The sequence below is a fragment of the Notolabrus celidotus genome, chromosome 11 (assembly GCF_009762535.1).
Source record: "Notolabrus celidotus isolate fNotCel1 chromosome 11, fNotCel1.pri, whole genome shotgun sequence".
NCBI classification, from domain to species: domain Eukaryota; kingdom Metazoa; phylum Chordata; class Actinopteri; order Labriformes; family Labridae; genus Notolabrus; species Notolabrus celidotus.
In genome coordinates, this window is record NC_048282.1 from 33,549,848 (window position 1) to 33,573,832 (window position 23,985).

General features: G+C 40.6%; 1 protein-coding gene across 1 annotated transcript in view; it reads left to right on the forward strand.

The window, feature by feature from the left end:
* The first annotated feature begins 7,792 nt into the window (after window positions 1–7,792).
* kcng1 (potassium voltage-gated channel, subfamily G, member 1) overlaps window positions 7,793–23,985 on the forward strand; it is a 62,895-nt gene continuing 46,702 nt past the window's right edge. The window contains exon 1 of the mRNA XM_034696273.1: window positions 7,793–7,855. The gene's annotated coding sequence lies outside the window, so the exon portion shown is untranslated. The remainder of the gene's footprint in view (window positions 7,856–23,985) is intronic.

The window sequence follows — 23,985 nt, forward strand, 5'->3', positions numbered from 1 at the left end:
ATGCACATGGGTCAAATTTGCATATAACTCCCTGATTTACATTCTCCTCATGCTAGATATCATTCATAATTGGGGGCGTGGCCTCTTTGAGTGACAGGTGGGGCGCTGCTAGCTGTCACCTCAGCTCATTTGAATAACTGAACTTCACCCCTGAAATGAATCCGGTGATGATGCCTCGTGGAACATTTGTCATGCAAATGTTGGACAAATGTACTGAAGACATATATACACCGTTACGGCCTTCGCTTACAGACACCAAGGCTCAAAATGAAGAGGTAAGGTAATACTTTATTGATCCCTGGGGGAAATGTGGTTGTTGCAGCAACACAGACATGGTTCCAAGAAGTAAGAAAGTAGAAAAATAGAGCACAAATATATAAATAAAATAAATACAAATTTGAGATATATACGAATGTTACACAAGGGTATAAATAGTTATAATTAAAGGCACTATGAGGAGTTTTTAACTGGCTGAGAAACAGACTGAAACTGATCCTGATGCCTCTTTATGACCCTCAAAAGCAAACAAGACCATCTACAACAACACTGATACCTTCTCTGTTGTCATTTTAATGTCTAACTGCACTGAGGGGGTAGATGTGAGAACAGAAGATTGACATCTCGCTTTAGAAACACCCTTTTTTGGCAGTTTTCATTGCAAATTATCACATAATCACACTATGGACGTAGTATCCATGACGTCACTTATCTGTTCCTGGGCGCTGTTTTGAAGCCAATCGACGACGGCAGCCATATTGGAAATGTGGAACTCAACCAGGCAGAGTGTGAGGTAGAGGGGCGGAGTTTGAGCCTCTTAGCCAACAGTCATGTCCTTATTTGGGCAAAAACTTGTAATCTTAATATCTTCTGAACCGTCTGTTACGGGTGTGAGGGTGAACCCAAAAGCAGCACACTGGAGCCCGGAGGAAACAGCAGGTAACAGTCTTTACTAACCTGGTCACACAATGTCTGTTGAGATGCTGGTTTCGCTGTGTGGAGGATCAGGCTGGAAACAGACGAGGAGCAGGCAAATCTCTTGGTCGGGGACAGAAGGCTGAGGTAGTTACCAGGGCAGAAACGAGGAAGGAAGGTCGGGGACAGGCAGGGTCGAAACCGGGAGATCAGTCCGAGGAAAAGTGCTGGAGAGTCTTGCATTTGCAGTGAGAACAATCTGGCACTGAGTGAGCTGAAACCGGGACTTAAATACTGGCAGCAGGTAATGAGAAACAGGTGATTTGTGTTGGCTTAATGAGGAGAGTGTGGTTCAGGTAAACGAAGGGGAGTGGAAATGTAGTGGGCTGAGAGGCTGAGCAGGTGTGGCAGGTGATAACTGTGACACCGTCACGTTAGAAAAAAATTCACCCCCTGCACAGTGTGTGTCGCTAGAGAAATTAGCTACGTATAGCTAAGCCGTTTTTTGAACCATGGCTGTTAACATGTTTATTAATGCTGCAAAGATCGTCTTTATTGAATTGGTGTGTATGTGGTTTCCTGTGTTTCTGCAGCCAGCCTCAAGTGGATTCTCGATGAACTGCAGTTTATAACACTTCCGCATGGGCTTCATATTTTGAGACTGGAGGTTGCCGCTTGTGTCTGACAGAGATGAAATGACAGAAAATACATCTTTAAACTTCAAATTAATAGTTGTCGGACAACTTCACAACAAGCTAGCTCTCCAGATAAACCCGCTACATGTCAGAAGAGCAGCTCCACTTCTTATTTATTAGCCTCTTAATCTAACGTCAAAGTTTCAGAGCACACTTTGCCTTTAATTAAACATTTTAAAAACAAGAGCAGAGAGCCCGACAAGCTCTCCCACCTGTCACAATGTTAATTTATTTTCCATTATAACCAGTCGCTGAAAAGTCTCTTCTTGCTGTGAGGTGGACGCTGACATCAGCTCTGAAGTGGACCTGATGCTCATTAAATCAGAGGAAACAACAGGCTGCAGAGGTAAATACAGCAGCCGCCCACCACCACCACCACCACCACCACCAACAACAACACTCACACTTTCATTTCTTTAGTTTCCTCCACCGACTCCAGTGTCAGAGTTCCTGTGTTTACATAATGCTTCCTTCTCTCAGCGCTGACAGAGGAGTAATTGGGATATTCATAGAAAACCTCTGGAGTTATATAAAGTCAGTATTTTAAGACCTCATCACTTTGGATGCTTAGAGGAAATATCTGCGTTTTTGAAGCTGCAGCATGTGCAGATTTTTTCTCTTCAGTGTACCACAGTGTGATGTTTTACTACAGTAATAACAACCCTCCTGGGTTAAAGCTCAACATCTTGAATCTCTCTTAAAGTTGTCCTATAAGAGGTTTTCTGTTTCTTCTCCTGTTTATATTTCTCATAAACATGCCTCACACTGCTTCACTCGGGACTGTAATTTCCTGTGTTTCCCAGCATGACTTGCAGCAGCCTCAGTGGGTGTGAACTGGTTCCCTTTAATCAGATGTGGGTGTGTGTGTGTGGGCACAGGCGAGGTACGAGTTTCTGACCATTATGTCATTTGTTCCATGACCGCCTCACCCCTCACATAGAACATACAGTCTCTTATATCATGTTATGTTACATTGTTAAAGGCTGGTTCTGTGAAACATTTCTCTGCCAGTTGTTTAAGAGAAAGAAAGTCCAGAATATAAGATTATAAGTGAAATCATCTTATAAGATAAGATAAGATAAGATACTCCTTTATTCGTCCCACAATGGGGAAATTCATGGAGTTACAGCAGCAAACAAGAAGGTGTACAGAACAAGAATATAGATAGAAAAAAACATTCAATCAGAGACGACAGCTTGGCCATAATTCACCTGTCAGCCACATCCTCCACAGGGTCCATATTCCTTTGTTTGTGACATTGCCCCAAAGACAAACATGGTTCCACTATATTCAAAATCCTTGCAAAGTTTAAACCATCTCTTTTTTTTCCCCCTGTTCCCTATGTAAGCGCATTTCATACACAAGGGCAACTCAATGTGCTTTACATTAAAACATTAAAAGCATTGGAGACATTCAGACAAGCATAAAAGAGCACATTTAAAGGGGACATATCACGCTTTTTTCATCAATATATATTGGTCTAAGAGGTCCCCAAAACATGTCTTAAAAGTTTATGCTCAAAAAAACACTTTGAAATCAGATTTTGGTCTGCCTGAAAAGTCCTCTTCTTCAGTCCTCCTCAGAACACTCTGTTTTCCCTCTGACCACGCCCCCTCCGGAAGTGGATGTGCCTTGGCTCTCCAGCACGTTGATCTAATGTTTACATGTTGGCTGAATATACACGGCTGCTCAGAGATCACGTTACTTCAACCCTCTGAATCTGATCCTGACGGAGAGGCGCCTGTGGCAGGACCTTTCTGAACGATTGGTCACAGATTTAGTGTTTCTTGTTGTTTTATTTATCAGTATGTCGACGTGTGTCTTGGTACACAGCTACGAACATGTAGCTATGTGGCTATGCTAACTAGCGCTAGCACTTATCCATGATAAATAAAAATCATCTACTAGATCTTCAAATCTGCAGACGTGGAGAGTAAAACCGACCTCTGCCAGAAAGGCAGCAGGACCTTTCTGAAGGATTGGTCACAGATTTAGTGTTTCTTGTTGTTTTATTTGTCAGTATGTCGACGTGTGTCTTGGTACACAGCTACAGCTACAGCTACAGCTACAGCTACGAACATATAGCTATGTGGCTATGCTAATTAGCGCTAGCACTTATCCATGATAAATAAAAATCATTCACTAGATCTTCAAATCTGCAGATGTGGGGAGTAAAACCGACCTTTGTGTTTATTAAGACAGCCTACAACTAGCATGCCTCCCTCCTAAGCTCCTTGTTACCACACATTTGTGCAGGTAATGAAAAACGGAGGAGGGATTCAGTATTATTTTATACAGTCTATGGGCTGAACAAGCTCCGAGCTCTGACTCCGTGACAGACCGGATATTGTTGTTACGTAACAAAAACACAGAAGTCTGAAACGGCTCGTTTCACACACATTTACAGAAAGGTGGAGAAATCAGAACAGGGGCAGAATGGATTTTTTTCATTCTCGGGGGGTTTGTAGACATGCCAGGGACACACATTTCAGATAGAGAACCATTAAAAAGTCAATTTTGCATGATATGTCACCTTTAAAGCTGCTGTGAGGAACTTTTGTTTTGTATCAATTTTGGCGCCCCTCTTGTGGACAAAGTGATACCTCTTATCTCTTTTTCTTTACATGCAAAAGTAGTGTTTTCAACAAAAGCCTCATCCTGTTGTGTTCAACAGTCAACATTATCAGGCAATGTGATTATTTTCCATGAAAACAGTCAAATAAAGGGTGTTTCTGAAGCAAGATGTCCATCATGTGTTCTGACACCTACCCCCCCAGGGTGGTTTCAGGCATTAAAAATTACAACAGAGAAGGTGCTAGTGTTGCTGCTGATGGTCTTGTTTGCTATTGAAGGTTATAAAGAGGCATCAGTATCATTTTCAGTCTGTTTCTCAGCCAATTCAAAACTCCTCACAGGGCCTTTAAGATGACAAATATAATAAAACTGTTATGGTCCTGATTTGTTGTGTGATTTGCCCTAACCCTCTCTCTCTCTGCCTGCAGGTTGCATGGGTAGGGGCGGGGCCGGTCTCCTCAGCAGTGAGGCTCATCAGGCACACCTGTCCCTGATCTGCTCATCAGCACTGGCTTCTTAAGCCACCACCAAACACTCCTCCAGTGCCAGATTATTCCTCTAGCCGCATGCTCCATGTCCCGTTGTAGCCTTGCTCCTGAGGAGATTCAAGCCACGCTTTTCTGTTTACTTATCTTGAGTTGTTTCCAGAGGATTGATTCCTAGTTTTTGTTTGTGAGTTTTTGATAGAACCTTTTTCCCCTTTTGGGTGATTTTGTGTTACTCCTAGTTTTGTACTTTTTCTCAGTTGTTTTTACCCGCAAGGCGCTTTTTGTTGAACCTTGGTTTTCGCTTAATAAATACTTTTTCCCTGTACTCTGCATTTGGGTCCTAGTCCTTTGCTCAAGCCGTAACAAAAACAGAGAAAAGAAAAGGAAAATTAGAAATATTTGAAAAATTACATGAAACATTTAATTTAATGTGAGTTAAAATGAGCTAAGATAGGAAGGCAGAGGTAAATAAAGAAGTCCAAATTGATTTAAAAGAGGTGAGAGTTGGAGCGGACCTACAATTCAATTCAATTCAAATTTGCTTTATTGGCATGAACAACGAGATGTTATTGCCAAAGCACATAAATTCATACAGTACATTATATATATTCAAAACACACTACACTCACCATATATACATTAATCACATACCATATTCATTACATATTATATTCATCACATACATATCAACCATATATTACATATTTTATACGCATTAATGAACGATGGTGTCACCTATACAGCGTATCTCAATGTCCTCACCCGATGCGGCGTGCTCACAAAACCTCCACCCAAAATCAAACACCATGGAATGGTGCGTCCCTCAGGCTGTGACAGGCAGACACATATTTAGCAGCCAGAGGAGCTGCTGACCCTTCCCCCAGGAGAACTGACAGTTTCTCTTCTGGGGTTAATGTTGGGAAGTTTGGTACCATTTTAGTAATTTCCCTGTAGTGGGAATCTCTTAGTAAAGAGAACTTGCTGCAGTGGAGGAGGAAGTGCATCTCTGTCTCTATGTCCCCTGTAGAGCAGTGAGCACATAGACGCTCCTCTCTGGGCAGCCATGTCTGCCTGTATCTCTAGAGGTGAGAGTTGGAGCGGACCTACAGCTTTCAGGGAGTGTGTTCCAGATATGTGGTGCATAATGACTAAACACTGCTTCACCATGTTTCGTTCTGACTCTAGGGACTGAAAGCAGACCAGTACCTGATGACCTCAGAGGTCGAGGTGGTTCATACAGTAGCAGCAGATCAGCAATGTATTTTGGGCCTAAACCATTCAGTGCTTTATAAACCATCAGCAGGATTTTAAAGTCTATTCTCTGACAGACAGGAAGCCAGTGTAGAGATCTAAGAACTGGAGTGATGTGGTCTACTTTGTTGGTCCTTGTTAGGACTCGAGCAGCAGCATTCTGTATGAGCTGCAGCCGTCTGATGGACTTTTTAGGGAGTCCTGTAAAGACATAAATGCATGGATGAGTTTTTCTGCATCCTACCATCGTGTCATTTCTGGCACGTGATTTAGCAAATTTTGAAAGATTCCAACCCGAGCACTCACTCCAGCTTAGCTGTACGCTCTACTTGGATTTTTTTCAGCACTTTACTTTGCAGCCAGAAACAACAGCCTAGCTTGTGTGCTGGTTCTCCCTGCAGTTTCTCATTAAAGGAGCCGAGCTGAGCCGCATCTATTGTGGCCCCGACAATTACTAGTGATTTTAAACTCATACAACCCCACTTCAAAAAAATCTGAAATATCCCTTTAAGGCCAAGAAACTTAAGAAGTCCCCTGACTTATTATAAGCAGGTTTCATTAAAACAACATCTCATGAGAGGAACAGATTTGGTATCAAGTATCAGCTCTACTGTGGTTTGATTGTAGCTGCCTGGTGCCAAAGACTATCAATTAATCAAGATATTGTGTAATATTTATAATTTAATTTATAAATATTTCACCAGTAAGGCATCAGTGCAGATAGAAACCTCCTCCTGACAGAATCTAACAGTTGAGTGGATTAAATTCTGCGATCTGTAAAGCCTCTGCGTTATCAGCTTGTTGTTTACTCGTCTACAAACACCGTCTGATTATCACGGCGGTATCATATCTACGGCTTTCGAAGGTGTTTGATCACAACGGGGTGAATCTGTTCGTGATGTGTTACCATCAAACAGCCGGTTTGGAAATGTTGTGTTTGGTGGTCCGAGTTGGAGAGCCGCTTGAAAGCTGAATTACGTCTCACATTACACGAGCACTCAGCTGCAGGCGCGTCTCAGAGGAGAGGGAAAGTGGCATCGATGGTTTTACTTCAGAAATTAAACCAGTTACAAACTACTTTCTTCTAACAATGGTCCTTATCTCTCTCTCTCTCACCACACACACACACACTCTCATTAGAAAACCCATATGAAGTGTGGACACTACTTTTCCTTTGAATACAGCAAATTAAAATTGTATGATGCTGCATAATCCCTGATCTCAATCCAGACGTATTCAAATTCATCAGGGTCATTAATCCTTTAAAGAACATCTTTCATATCAAATATCATTAAGATATAAACAAAAGATCAAATGCATATTTAGTACAAACATTCATGATCTCCGGACATGAACCCGCCTGACCATTTCAGCCCCTGACTTGAACTCAGCATTTGTGGTTTGGAGTGCGTCTCCACAGCCGATGAAAGGATTGCTAAATCAGTGCACAAAAAAGCATCGTGTAGCCTCTGTGAGAGAGGTGAAGGTACTTTGGTGAACTCAGCAGACTTCATGTTTCCCCTGAGGACGAATAGAAATGTGAAATGTGTTCTAAAGCACCTGAAAAAGGCAGCACAGCCTCACCTCTGCTCTCTGCTTTTATAGGAGATTCAATTTACACGCAGACCGCTGCAGACGGTACCGTTATATAAAAGGTTGACTTCTCTGTTTCCCTGAATACAAATACATTATAACACATTCTTTATTTTACTGACACTTATTCACTTTACCAAATGGCTCGCTCTCTAAACTGGAGAGAAGAGACGCCCTCCACTTGGTTTGACCTCATGATGTCACTGATGGCATCCCAACACTATAAAAATCAGGAAGTGCTGGATAAGCCCCTCCCAGAAAGAAGTACTCTGGTCCACACTCAAGCATATTAGATGGCAGTAATTCATCTTAAATGGAAAAGAAGAAGAAGAAGAGACAAAGGTAACTTGTTTGTGGTGATACATTTGTTTTCACTTACTCATGCTGTGAGCTTTACCAGCATGCTAACACAAACAAACCTGAAATTAAACCTGCAGCTACTACAGCAGGAAGGAGTAGGCCTCACTGACTGTTGTGCAGAAACATAACTTTAAAACACTGAAGCAAAACCCACACAACTTTATTGCTAAATTGCTACTGATGGACCGCTAGTTATACCAAAGTTAAGCTTCTTCGTGTGGATTCAGTCATCCCCCACTCTCTACTCCCCACATTTCCTCTGTCTACAGCTGTCCTATCTACTAAAGGCAACAATACTCTAATCACTGTTATATTAATCCACTTTCTCCCATTAAACATTGAATCTCATGTGGTTTCAATCAAGAGTAACTGGAGGAAAAAAACAATCACCACTGAGCGCCCCCTACAGGCAACGAGTATGACTGTCCTCATGCAATACCTTGCAGTATTTTTCTTTTGCATGCATATTCTGCAACTCTTTGTTTTAGGACTTGCACTTAATGAATTTGCAGATCATTTGTTAGTCATATGGTTATTTTTCTGCAGCATTTGTTTTGATTTACAGTGCATTTACATTTGTTACATTTGTTTGGACTTTTGCATGTATTAATGACTTCAGATCATTCCTGAATTTTCAGTACATTTCACCAAATAAGGATCATTTAGGGCGTAGTAGATCGGCTAGTATTATCAGTAACCACACTTCAGTCTTAATGTAGCTCCAGCAGGTTAATGTTGAACTTGTCTAATACAGTGGTTAGTCTATCTCAGCCTTTCCTTGTGTTTAAACAGCGAATGTTACAAAGTTGACATGCTAAATTAATCCAATACTGAGCTGCGTTTCCACCAGAATTAATCTTTCAGTTCATTGTATTACTTCTCGAGGAACTTAAAGCCCTTTTTCTGTGGTGAGTTGAAGCAGGTTTGTCAACTCAAGAATCATCAGTTGTTTAGCACAAATTAACATCAATCTCATGAATGCTGTTTTAGTTCTCGCAATGGTAGAGCTTCAGAGATTCTGTCTTAATTTATAAGGCTTGCATTTCTGCACAAGAGCCTTTTTATTTCCAGTTAAACTCATCCTTGTTTTAAGGTTAAAATTAGCTGCTTTATATCCTGACTTCATCACAGACATCAGCATTTATCTCAGTACCAACGTAATGCCACACAGAGCTGCTTTTGTGGCTGTTACGTCCGTCTTATTCAATCTTCTCCCTTAAAGCTTCCTCAATCTCTGACTAAAACGAGTGCAAAACTGAGCAGACAGACTGTAACAAAAAAGTTCCTGATCACCAACTAGTCGTGCCATACGTAAGGAATAAACTCCAACACAAATACACATTGAAGACATATCTGTCTGTACATTTTTAAAACCTTTAATTGAGTTTAATTCCTCTCACATAGCTCCCTGTGCTCCCTGGCTGAGGTGAGAGTTATAATGAACTTTAACTATTTATATATGTATTATTTCTGACCTTTGTCTCATAAGAAGTCCTTGCACAAGGCAGAAAAAAACATGCTTTCATAATGTCCTGCAGCTGTAGCTATTGTTTTCTTCTTCTTTTGCTATTTAATGTAATTAGCATTCTTCTTCTGTTTTTAATGCAGTTGACAAACAGCTTTAAGATGAACTACACCCACCATCTGGTAGAAGTATCATTTTACAAATGGGCACAGATAATAACATTGGAAAACTAATTATTAATAATTAAGATGAGATGATATTTGCATTAACTCTTTGTTTTTTTTAATATATCAATGAATATTTGAGTATTTGAAAGTCGTGACCCATCCCTCATGGTGAACCAATTTTCATGTGATTTAATTTAACTGCATTTGATGAAATAGCAACATGATGCTGATTGGTAGAAATTAAAAATGCAGAAAATTAAATTAAATTCATTGAGCTTTATTGGCATGACTGTTCAGTGACGATGTTGCAAAAGCATTTACAAACAAATAATTCATAATATAACATTAATATCAAAACATATATTTAAACAGAATGAAAACCAATAGAATGATAATAATAGTGTTAAATAATTAGTAAGCAACAGTAAATTATTTAAATTATTATTATTTATTTTGTTCTCAAGATTAGGTTTATTTTGGTCTGCATCAACAACCAACACGTCCCTCCACAACATAGGAGCCATGTGAAAATTACAATTAAAAGCAAAAATCAAAACAATAACTGAGGGATTCATCAAAAGAAATATATATAGAGTCCAGCATATACATACACACACATATCGATCTGTACATGCATACGTACACATACACATGCATACATACACAAGTACATTCATGCATACATATAAACATATATTTTAATCAGTCCAATGCTGACCAAAAAAGGTGTAGGCTGAAGCCAAAGCTTATCCTGCCTACCCTTTAACATAACTTATACCATATAGGCAACATTGTGCAAGTAATTGTCTTTTATAACAAAGCAGTCTTCAAACGTTTCATTCAGAAACAAACTTACAAACAAAAAAACAAAAAACATTTCAATCTCAACAAGCGGCAGTTCAGAAATCTTAGTGAAACCTAATTTAAATTAAAGTTTATGTTACATCCATATATTTATTTATCTGTTTGTTTTTAAGGATTTTTTTTTTAAAAATACACAAAGGAAGTTCAGTCAGACAACTCACGTTTAAATTGTTTATTGTAGCAGCTAATTCATATTCATGTTTGGCGCCCAGGCTCCGGCCTCATCACTCCCTCTGATAAGTTTACATGCAGACTTTGAGGAGTGATGAGCAAAACATACTAAACACCCCCGGAGCCTGCAGGTGGAAGCTGGGGAGGCGGCGGGGAAGAAGAAAATATTAGCAATGGCATGCAGCAGCAGAGTCGTTGACAGGCAGAGGGAGAGATGGGAGATTTTTTCCAAGTTTAAATAGACCGCCAATTTGAGAGGCAGAGGGCAGGATTGGATGATGGATAAGAGAGTGGGACATGTGACGTGTATGGCATTGCAGCTCGAGTTGTCTGCCTGAACTAGCTCGCAGGCGTCGCTCCATTTACACATTTTTAATTCCTCATCACAACTGTTCCAAAAGTTTACCCCTTTAACCAATACACAACTCTGTTTTATATTTGTCCTTGTATTTGTTTTTTTTTTTTAAATACCTGTTCCTCTTAAGTCATACCTGCTTTCTCTGATTTCAAAAGATAAGAAGGAAACTCATGAAACGCTTGCTATTTAAATGAAGGCTGGATCGATCGATTCTGATGCGTTCCTGGAAGTCAGAAAGCTTAACCCTGTTTGGCCTTTGTGACGTGATATCAAGCAGATTTGTTGCTCAAGGTAAAATTATAAATCTGGAATGCATTGTTGGCTGCATTTGCATGCTGAAGATATCATAGTAAGCCCATAGGAAAAGACATTTAGAGAGGAGATCTCAAAAGTGTTTCATTTCTGTCTCCTAGACAACAATGAGATCTGTTTGAAAGCAGAATGAGACTATAGCTTATGTCTCCTGTTTCTCATTCTTGCCTCCAGAAAAAAAAAGTTGCAAAACGTCTCAGCTTAGTCTCCCTTTCAGTTCAAAAGGAGATCTGGTCACAATCTGAAATGATTCTCAGGTATTTCTCAAGTGTTGTGACTCCTTTTGAGCTCAGGTGGAGAAATCAGGGAGCTCTCTCAATTGTCTCAATCTAACCTCATCCATTTGTTTTTGTCAGACTCAGTTTTTGGGTCTCAAGTTGAGCTCAGATGGAGCAAAGAAAGAGCCTGAGCTCATCTTTTCATCAACATTTATAGTGCCCTGCAAAATTAACATTTCAATGTAACTGTCCACAAACTTACAATTCTCATTAAAACATTTGAACCACTTCAAGATCAGATATTTAGATGTGAAATGATCTCTTCTTTGACTTCATAGTATGGTCCTTCCTTTACAAGTCTGTTTGGAACAAAACAACTTCACAAAGATTTAGTGGATTTGAGAGAAATTGCAAAAGATAGAGATTTCATACCAGGTATGACAGACTATTTATTTAAAATATGGGCCGCAAAAGGGCTGACCAGATTTAACCAGATTATTATAATTAAAGGGGTGGATTCTTTTGGGCGCTGGTGGCCTAGCAGTCTAAGCGCCCCACATACAGAGGCTACAGTCCTCGTCGCAGGGGTAGCAGGTTCTATTCCCGGCCGGTCAACCATTTCCTGCTTGTCTTCCCCCGCTCACTACTCCCCACATGTCCTGTCTCTCTTCAGCTGTCCTGTCAAATAAAGGCAAAAAGACCAAAAACATATTTAAAAAAAGAGAAGAAAATGAGCCATTAATGAGATCTCTCATTTAAGTCTCAAATAAGACTCATGTCATGGTCTCAACTATTTCTCCTAGTGAATTTTAGGAGAAACGAATGAGAACAATTTGAAACTTGAATGAGGCTGAAGTGAGAATCTCAGTTTTGTCTCATGAGACTTAGAAGAGAAAGCCTTGAGCAGTAACATTTTCCTCTGGGAGATTACCTCTGACAGAAATCAGGATTTCATAATGTCGGTGTGCTCTGCCTGCTTTTGCTCTCCACATGGACCCTTTTTCCTGAACATCCAGGCCTCTATCTTTGATTCCACTTTTTGAATAGAGATAAGAAAATAATGAGAGTATATAAATACCATCTATCACCAGTTCTTATATTTCCTCATTAAGAGCCAATGTTGTAAAAACTAGCATTAATTTAACATTCATAAATAAACGTTTGATTGTAATTATCAGCCCGACAACTTTCCGAAGAAGCCTCATTATGTGAGTAATACATGCTCATAATAACTGTTATTACAGAAACACAAGAAGGGAACAAAGGAGCCCATTAAACGGCACACAGCGGAGCGGATAGAGGAGGATCGGCACAGATTGCAGGGAGGGGAGAGCTGTTATTTTGCGGCAGCTATAATCAAAGCCGTAGTGATCAACAGAAAGACTTGCTGAGTTATATACGCTGACATCTCTTTAACCGTGGCAGCAGACAGTGACTTGTGACACTTAGAGTAGAACAGATGCAGAGAGGAGGAACAGAAGGAACGCAAGAGGAAGAGAGTTTTTGGCTATTTGTACAGTGTTTTCTTGAATCAGTATGTGATGCTGTGAAATCATAAAAACAAAGAAGCTCTGAATAGTGTAGAAAATAAAAAGAGAGCAGGGAAAAGCTTCAGTGAATTTAATGAGCCCTGACTGATCAGATATTCAGTGAGTCTAAGCCCTCTGACAAACAGGTCGTACTCAGAGTTCAGCTAAATCCCCTCTATCGACCTCATTATAATTAGAAACTAAATATGCAGCAAAAAAGAATCTTGATTTGCATTAAATCTATCCCATATGTATATGATTGCATCACTTAAAGTGCAGTGATTAACACTTAAAGCTCCGTCACATTTTAAAGGAAACCAGGAGAATCTCTGCAGAATGAATCTCCCTCCTTCGGTCGTATGGAGGGAAAGAGCAACATGCTTCTGTTATGTTATCAATACAGCACACATACATGTATCACATGACTTTATGTACCCCTCTGTGTCTCATCTACCAACTCTGTCACATAGCAACAATGTGGTATCCATAGAAACTGAAATAAACTTCAAACCCAGGATATTTACGTCTTATCTTCGGCGATAAGATCCTTTAAATAGGAGCGGCTGATTTTGCTCCTCGAGTTTGAGTTCTGGGTTCTATTTGAAGGTCTGCTATGACAGTCATATTAAGACATTCAAAGAGGATCTTCAGCTGAGGTCACGAGTGTGTGCGTGTCACTTTATCTACGAAGAGGAAAGTTCAGTTCAGACCGTGAAAAAACAGCAGCTGACTGAATCATATCGTCATAAAGTCTGGTTTGTCCTCAGCTGTCATTAAGCGTTCAACGCAATCACAAGATCGTCACCAACACACAGATAACATCCAAGAACTCTGAATCTTTCATGTTGTGTTCACACTGGATGCAAATAAAATAATGTTCTCGCTTAACTATTGGCGAGTCAAACTTCGTGTACGCAAGAACCCAAGGATGCGAGTTCAGTTATATTAAAGCTCCTGTGAGGATTTTTTAACAGATGGTGAAACAGATTGAAATTGATAGTGATGCTTCTTTATGATCAACTAAAGCAAACCGTATCATCAGCAACACAATCAAAGTTTTAGATTCTATATTTCAATGCCTGTAACAGCCGTTAGGGGGGTAGGTGTCGGACCCATAGACTGTATAAATAATGGATGTAGTATCCGTGACGTCCCCCATCTGTTCCTGAAGCGCTGTTTTGAAGCCAATCGTTGGCGGGAGCCATATTGGAAATACTGAACTCAACCAAACTTAGTGTGATGTAAAGAGGCGGGGTTTGAGCCTCCTAGCCAACAGCTATGTGTTCTCGCCTGTCAATCAAGTCAGTCATGTCCTTATTTGAGCAGAAACTCATAATCTTAATATCTTCCAGGCTGTAAACATGATAATTAATGCTGCTAAGATCGTCTTTTTTGAATGGGTGTGTATGTGTAAGCAGATTCTCTATGAATTGCAGTTTTTAACACTTCCGCATGGGCTTCATATTTCAAGACTGGACGTTGCGCTTGGTCAGACCAGATGATTGCAGAAGCAAAAACTCAGTGATATATTTGACTACTGAAAGAAAATAGAACTAGATTTTCTGGTCTTAAAGTATGGCCTACAGGACACTTTTGTCCACAGGGGGCGCCAAACTCAACACAAAACATCAGCTCCTCAATGCAGCTTTAATTGGAGCAGTGCTAACTTGCTAGTGCAACCGATAGCTGGAATTAGGGCTGCATTCTCTGCAGACTGGATTGTCTCCAAACACTCTGTCTTTTTTATGCAATCCAAAAAAGTTCAAACTTGCGAGGGGGTTCAGGGACCTTGCTTTCGTCTGTCATCTTATCCGACATGATTTGAGCTGCAGTAGAAGCCATACACTGCACTCACAATACTGTGTAAGCCTGCTAACATCCGAGTCGGCTTCTTCTTTTTCTCCTGCTGCTTCTTCTTCATCTGTCCTCCGTTTTACGGCAGGCTGCAACCAGTGTGAAGAACCAAAACCCCCACCCCCATACTATGAAGCAATTTGTTACGTGGTATTACCGTCTGCTATCAACATTTAAAAACATTTTTGAAGACAGTTATCGTCAATATCGATTATTGCGACAGCTCTAGCTGGAATCAAGTGACCAGTGATCTAATCGCATCTTTACTCGCCGTATCTCTCTTATTGGCCTCTATGATCCAACTTTGAGAGTACTGACTCCATCATCCAGATCCCAAATTTGTAACATGTTTGATAATAAGGAGTCTGCAAGCCATAGTGTTACTGAGAACCTGGGCTAAAAACCTGTGCTGACCTGAGTCCGAAACAATAATTATTTTTTATAGTCTGTAAGAGACAATTTTTTAAAAGCTGTATATGTAAATGATTTTAGGTCAATAAAATAATCTTTAAATAAAGGTTTTCTGCTAACATGTTTGCATCTTAAGTTAGTAGTCACGTAATAAGCGGGATAATGTCTGATTATCAGGTAGTTCTGGGAATTAGAATCCTGACAGGGTGAGAGAATCCTGAAGGGGTTCTATTTCCAATAACTACCTGCTAACCATACATTATCCCTCACTCATATCACACAGGGCTTCGCTCCGCACCTGACTGCTGCTGCTCGCACCAGTCTTGAAAACAGGAACATTAATCTCCAAAGCCTGAATAGATGAATTCCCTTTAACCCTGTGGTCTTCCTCTCTGATCCTCAAGATTCAGTACACCGCTGTTTTCTGTCCCAGCTGCTTCTAATTACACCCGGCGTGCGTCCTGGGTGTAAATTAACTCTGTGATTAAATGGCAAGAGTAAAGGTCAGGAGTGCTGAGACCGGAGTCTCTGCTCCAGTGAAATGGAAAGGGAGAAAATCCTCTACGGATCATGCAAATGAAGAGTAATACTTTATGATTACATAAAATAAGATCACAGTTCAAATTCAATCCGTGTCACCCTGCAGCTCCTTCAGAGAGCCGTATGCTGGTAGTGACTGATGGAGACTGTTGAGTGCACTTTGTGCAGCATTTCTCTGGAAATGTCTTTGAACAGCTCCGTCTTCAAGGGAACTTCTCAGGTGTTTTCATTAAAACAATTCCTCTTCTATTTTGGTCCCTGAAATCTGCACCCCAGTGGCCTATCAAGCCAATTTGAGAAGGATGTACAGTTCTTGTTCCTCATTCACAACTCGCCCAAACAGTCGGATGACAGCGTTTCCACAGGGATGAGTCCTCCTTGCTCCCTGCCAAGCCAAAGGTCATCAGCTGCTCATCATCAGCTGCTCGGCGTCAGAAGGTCGAGGGCTTACACAGCTGAGTTTGTGTAAATCTAGGAAGAAGGGAATGTGAAATAAACAGGACAGATTGTCTTGAAAATTAAGCTCCTGATTTCCATGGTTATAATACGTTAGCCCTCAGATCTAGGCACAGGTCCATTATTCATAAATCTTTTATTATCAGCATTACTTTTTAATTCACTTTTAACATGTAACCTGACTTTCCAGCAGGAACGCATCACTGTAACAGCAGACAGCCTCTACGCTGAGGGGAAGTAGTTGCACATGTGTCGGTCACAAAAGATTTGGCTTAAGTGCCGTGCCTTGTTAGCCAAAATGGTGCAATGAAGAGCCGTTTGGGAGCCAAAGGAGTCATTCCCACTGAGCCAAATGATCTGCATCAGTAAAAAGAGCCAGAATTCTCTTCAGGGGGTTGTTTACCTGAGAGAGAGAGAAAGAAAGAAAGAAAGATACAAACTCTGCTTTTACATGCAAAGACGGATCGCAGGCAACTTGAGCAAGAGCATGCAGTCTTTGCAGATTTGAAGCAATCCATGGATCTTTATGTGCAGTATATTATGTGTGTGAATTTAAATCTATCACTGGTCTTGGATTTCTGGGGACCTTTCTGTTTGAACAGGTTTAATTTAAGATCATTTTCAACAGGATTAACAGATTAACTGTCATCAAAGTTAACGTCTTTGCTAACAAAGTTAAATTTGTTTGCTCACCTCTGTCAGTACGATCTCATTTACATTTATACAAGACGTTCACAGACGAATAAACATTGTGTCTAAACTAAGTACCAGAATCAGAAGGTCTTACAATAATAATCTTTGTTTGATGATTCATTTGTTCAGCTATTTTCTGCCATGTCTTGGCTTGGGATATTTAAAGCAGCAGACTTTACAGTAACTCAGACTGAAAGCAGAACACAGTTAGGAGCAGCACAGAGAAGCAACGTCACATCAGATGGAATAAAAACCTTCAAAAGAAGTTCCTCACTTAGAAATCTTAATATTATGTTGTGCCCTCAATCACAGGATGTGTTCAAGAAGGCAAAGTGAATCTATGCTAAGGCGACAAGTAGAAATTTGGCACACAAAGACAGCAAAGGTTTCCCAAAACAGAGGAGAGGAGTTGATCTAGTGCTGAGGTCGGACTTCATGATCATTTTGTTTGTTATGATGGTCACTGTGTCAGATTATGTGATGCTAGAGCCATGAATTTGTGCTGTGACTGGACCGACACGCCACTTGATGGCACCTGGCCAATCATCACGGCTGACCATAGACTGTATAAATAATGGATGTAGTATCTGTGACGTCACCCATCTGTTCCTGAGCGCTGTTTTGAAGCCAATCGTCGGCGGTAGCCATATTGGAAATGCTAAACTCTTCCAAAAGAGTGTGGGGTAAAGAGGTGGAGTTTCAGCCTCCTAGCCAACAGCTATGTGTTCCCACCTGTCAGTCAAGTCAGTCATGTCCTTATTTGGGCAAAAACTCGTAATCTTAATATCTTCTGAACCGTTGCATTAGAAGATAGCTACATAGAACTTAACAGTTTTTTAAACCAGGCTGTAAACATGATAATTAATGCTGCAAAGATCGTCTTTTTTTTAATTGGTGTGTATGTGGTTTCCGGTGTTTCTGCAGCCAGCCTCCAGTGGACGCTCAATGAACTGCAGTTTATAATACTTCCGCATGGTCTTTATATTTTGAGACCAGAGGTTGCCGCTTGCGACTGACGCAATGACTCTGGAGAGAAGAGGGGTGAGGCTAGATGACACTTGTATTAACCAAGCGGCAACCTCCGGTCTAATAATATGAGTCCAATGCAGAAGTGCTAAAAACTGCAGTTCCTTGAGTGTCCACTTGAGGCTGGCTCCGGAAGTACCGGAAACCACATACACACCCATTCAAAAAAGACGATCTTAGCAGCATTAATTATCATGTTTACAGCCTGGTACAAAAGATGAGTGTAGTGTGGATAGCTAATTTCTCGATCGGCACACACTGTAGGGGGAGTTAATTTTTTTCTAACGCTGCAATTTCGAAGATATTTAGATTCCAAGTCTTCCAATGAGAGGCACAACTGACTTGATTGACAGGTGGGAACACTGTAGCTGTTGGCTAGGAGGCTCAAAGCCCGCCTCTTTACGTCACAAGGCTCAACAGCAGCAATATGGCTCCCGCCGACGATTGGCTTCAAAACAGCGTTTCAGAAACAGATGGGTGACGTCACGGATACTACGTCCATTTATTATACAGTCTATGGTTACTGTAAAGTCATGTGTTTTCTTATGTTGTATGGATGCACTACAGTTTGATTTAAAGGGAGCATGATGTACAAAATTGCAATGTTTTCATGCAGGAGTTCAAATAGATTCCAATTTTTTGCAACTGGTGAGAATATTTTTTGAATAATAAGGCCACATTAATGCTTTCAGTCAACATTATTACATTTCTGAGTAAAGGAGACTCAGTTTTGAGGTATACAAAGAGTGAAAATTGTTTGGCTTTGAGCTCTCGCTGCTTATTTGATGTTTGATAGTCAGAAATATGGCCTTGCAGGGTTTCATCCAGAGTCACTGAATTTAATTAAAGCAGTTCCACCTGTGCTTCCCTGCTATCAGAAGTCATAATGCTGAGCAGATCTATTATCTGAGTGTCTGAGTTTTGATGCTTTAGCGTTTATAGTGGACTGACTTCACAGCTGTGTCGGTAAAAGTAGGATTAAAGACAGATTACAGCTTTCCTCAGCAGTAATGTTGGCAAACAGACGCAGATCTGAACTCCCAGCTGTATATCAGCATGCTAATGGCATTGTGTACTTTAACATCAATTTAAACACTAAGATTAGCCTGTTAGGGGAAGTCACGCAGGTCAAACTGAACATACAGTCTCTGGAGAGTCAGCAGGGAGGACAGGCAACATGGCAACAACACAATAATAACACAGATGAAGACAGAAATCATTATCCTGCTGCAGGATGAAAAAAACGCTATGCTAAGACCTCAAGCTATTTTTGGTATGCAGCCTTGTGACCTCTTGACATGGACGTGTGATACTGAAGCAGCAGATAGGAGGACATAATATTGCCATGCCAACTGTGTGTTCTCTTTTGTCGTGTGTGAGTCATGATCCGGCTTCCTTTTCTTCAACAAAGTGCATCTTTGTGTATTTATTGATCCCAGTACTGTGTCCTGTCAGCCTCAGAGTTTGGAAACGTTCTGCTCTGCTGTTTATTTAAATTGGGCACGATGATTCTGATAGTGGGAGCATGAAACACGAACTGGATGAGACTCTAATTAAAGTCTCGGTTCATTAAACTCTGTTTCACCAATTATCGTCTCACTCAGGATTTTGCTCTGTTGTTTGTGCTGCATGTTGAGTACATGAATACTTTCTGTAGAGGAAGCTTTGTTCTTTTGCAGAGATACGAGATGCTCAGATGACAGGGACACATTTCAAAGTAAGACCCATCCAAATTTACTGCAAATGTACTAATTACCGAGTCCAGGAAAGTTTGTCTTTTACAGTTTCAGCCATTCATGTTGACTAATGTTATGTCACTTGATGCTGATGCTGGAGTTACGAGTGGCCGTATAGCTAATGGAGAAAATAAATTCTTAATTCCAGTGTTTACCCAAAAGTCAGTTTACCTGATAAAATATGTGTTGACCTTAAATTAAATGGTGTATTTAACCCTCCTGTTATGTTGTGGGTCAAATTGATGCTTTTTAAAGTTAAAAAATATTTAAAAAAAATGTAAAATAAAATGTTTTGGTATGAAACGTCTTTGCTTGGCTTAAAGCTGGGGTTGGCAGTATCGGAAAACTAGCATGAATTTGAATGTAGCTTTTCCTCAGGACTCCGTCTAACCCCTCCCCTCCTCCCTCAGAGCTCCTCCAAAACGACGCCCCCCCCCTCCGCTCACATGCACGAGCGCCGCTGACTTGCGACCATATGATGGTGACCGATTCAAAACCGGTCCTCACCAAAACATTATCATAGTGAAAGTTAAAAACACAAACAAACATGGCTGCTGTTAGCACTCACAACTATCATGCTAGCATTATCCAGTTGTCCTGGTGACACGATATCAGGAGAAAAGTTCTAACACATATATAACACTGTAACAGCTCCACTGTTTGTTAAACGTGTTCAGTGTAGATGCTCTTAATTCCTACAGTGTTGACAGTCAGTGAAGGCATCAGGAGAGGTGTAGAGTGTGTGAGCAGGAGAGAGGAGAGACGAGAGGAGAAGTTCTTCATTCATTCAAACATTGATTGTTGTTTTGTTGGTTGGCGTGATCACGGCCGACAGTGACCGGTTATTAAAAGTCAACGTGTTCACGAATCGGCTCGTCATCCCTACAGCGTCCAGACAGACACTACAGTACATATATATTTTCTGTAGGACTTAGTAAATGTCATTAATTCTTCTGCTTGTCAGAGCCCCCGTGGTGAGAGCTTTTTAGACTCTGATCCGGACTACAGTCCTGAGCAAAGCACCTCATCGGGTCAGAGGGTACAGGCCCGAGGTCGAGCGAGAGGGGCAGACAGTAGAGTCAGGGGAAGTAGAGGCAGGAGACGGGGACTTGGAGTACACGTCGGGAAATGTACGCGCAGGAGGCGGGCAGAACGGCAAGACGGGATTTGAATGATTTAAAATTTTGGCACCCAAAAAAGGCTGATTGGTTGGTGTTTTCCCAGGTTTACTCCGGCTGTAGATAGCAGCTTTTCTTCGCTCTTTTTTAAGAACACATCATGTATTGATTGCCATCAGGACATAAAGATCATTTTAACCAGTATAACAAAAAGTGTATCTAAATCTGATCACCAACCCCAGCTTTAAAAGGTGAAATCAACATATAAAATCACAGGGGTTCATTTCATATTTTAGGCAATATATGCCCTCCAAACCAGCTAAAAACAGCCACAAAACTGGGCAGCATGTGACAGAAGAGGTGGTTCGTAATTTAATTCATCAACACCACTTCATAAAAAAATAATAATTCAAAATTTAAAATAAAACAAAACAAAATCTATGTAATGTAAAACTATTGTATTTATATTTAGGGCTTTCCAATGTACATTTAAAAAAGTTTTAACGTGAATTTTCATTAAAAATGAGTGAGATATCCTCATTAAAGCATGATCTGTGGGGATTAAAGAACACTATTGCACCAAATCTTGATTTAAATGGTTAGTAATGGAGTTAATAATGAGATTTGAAAAAATGTTTATTGGGATTTTTTAGGGTTTCTGACACTTTTGGATAATTAAATATGCCCCATGTCAAATTGACCCAGGAACATTATTGCTGTCCCTAAGAAACGAACATAACAGGAGGGTTAAGTTTGCATTGTTGTGCATTGTTTTAAACATTTGTAACAATGTAGATACACAGATCATCAATGAACTAAAATAAATGCTGCTCATAACAACAGTATGGTTTCTCAGCAGCAAAGTGTTGCCAGTTACAACCTGACCTGCATCACATCAAATCAATCTGCATAAAGGAGACCAGCATATTTCACCTCTGCCTGTTGACACTGTGGCAAAAATGTTAGTTTCTCTTAGCACTTGTGTTTAATTATTTGGAGAGAACAAAACTTTAAATCTGTGGTGAATGACGAACCAGGTATGACCAATGCAAAGAAAAAGAGAGGAAGTAAACGGCACAGAAACAGTGAGGGATATTTAAACACACAAGGAGCTGAGTGAAAGAGGTGTTGATCAAATCGGAGGAGACCAAAGCAGAGCAAACACAAACTGCATCACTCTACAGGCTTTGTTTTTTCAAACCTTACCATATATGGAAGTGTTTTTTATTCTGAAAATTAACAGGATGTTTTCATTTTGTTTTGGTGTCTGACTTCCTGTCCTGCTCCATCTGCTCTGTTGAGATTGATGCGTCGTGCTCCGGCATCCGGCAAAAATAGAAGTCTTGAGTATCTGATCCGGAGGGCTCAGACCTAACGGATCAGAGACAGAACAGGAACATAATGGAGTGGATCCAGTGGAAGTTAACACATTGATTAGAATAGAAACCTATCAGATCTGGTGCCATGACGGATCGGAGACGGCACTGTGACGGCAGCATCAATAGTTGGATTAAAAATGTTGGACAGCCCCTGATGAACGTGCTTTAATCAGACAATCTTACCATTATTAAGATGTTTAGTTACAACAAATGCTTGGATGTTGTAAGGAGAAGTCATCGCAGTAATGGCAGCTTTTCACTTCCTGTAATTCGTTGGATTTGTCCATCTGTTGTCACCAGACTAACAGACACCTGTAGCTCGTCATCACTTCCTCTCATTCTACTATAAAAAACGATCTCTTGACCCCGTCCACATCGAAAGACAAGTACCTCTGGGACTCGAGCACATTCAAGATATGTGCAGTTTGTTTGGTTTTGTGTTGTGCAGGATATTCCTCATCACACTCTCTCTTTATCCGCTCTTTGTGTCTTACCTGTTCTCAGCGCCCGAGTTGTTCACTGTGATCCTGTTATCGATTTCTTTTTGTGGACTCCTTCAAACGTTCTCAGGAAAAGGAAGAAGCCGGTAATCTTCCTCTTTTAACCTTCACAGGTCTTTACACCTGGCTAACAAACACTGCAGCGTGGTGAGAGGAGACGAAGGTGCGCTGAGTCATCCGGTGAAACTGAAGGCACGGGGCGCTGCTTCTGACTGTGGGAGTTCTCTGTATGAGGTATTCTTCTAAATTCTCTGCAGAATCGATACAGAGATATCCTCTTTCATGCTTGGTGTGTAATAAAATGTGCCTCTTGAGCCTTTGAAATGCTGCACGGTGTGTGTTTGTGTGTAATGATACAGTACTCTGTCATCCAAGAATAGGCCCTCTTCCTCTGGTTGAACATGTTTTGGAGATACTGTAGGAAGAGAGGTCAGAAATTCCCTTTTGACTGGTGTGTTTGTGGGACGAAAGATTACACCACGCCGGATTTAAACTTGTGACTTAAGTTAGAAGAACTTGGAGGAAGAATCACTTTACCATCTGAAATTAAGACAAGAACAGAACTTAGGGTTTTTATAAAATCATAGATCACATACGTTCTCAATTTCCATTTAGATTAAGATTTCCTCTCCTCCTGAGTTTCCTTTCTAATCTTGCGAAAAGCGCTGAAGCCTAAAGCACTTGATCCCAAAGTGTTTAATAACTTGATACCATAAAAAAAGAACAATGGCTGGGATTTAACCAGACGTATTTAAAATCAAACATGTTAATGACAGCTCTGGATGGATGTGTGTGGTGTGTGTTGTAGTTTCAAACAAATTTCAGATCTGTGCTTGTTACAAGAGCACACAGCTTCACTACAGTCCCAGCTAATTTTAAAAACCCTGCACTTGAATCGGATGCATTGTTCAGGTTCCTACCATCAGCCTCTTTATCAGCCTCTCCAGCCTGTGTGATCTGGTAGCTTTTAAGCCCATTGAGCCCACTGTGTGCTCACCAGACTCTTTATAATGCTGCTTAATAAGCCATTACTTCAAGAGGCGAACATTCAAAATGAGCTCCTGTTTTTAGAAACTATCCAAACTGCTTCACACAACAGATGGAGCAGCACACCTGCCAACAGAGGCTTTTAAACTGAGCCCCTGGCTTTCCTCTGTAAGGTCAATTTTAGAACATGCAGGTGGACGGCTTAACATTTAGCAAGGGTGAAAATGTGTCATCAAGCAACTAATCAGAGAGGGAGCTTTTCACTCCCTTCTTTCACCATCAGGAGGAATTTATTTCTACCTTGAACCAGAGAACATCGCTGCATTTT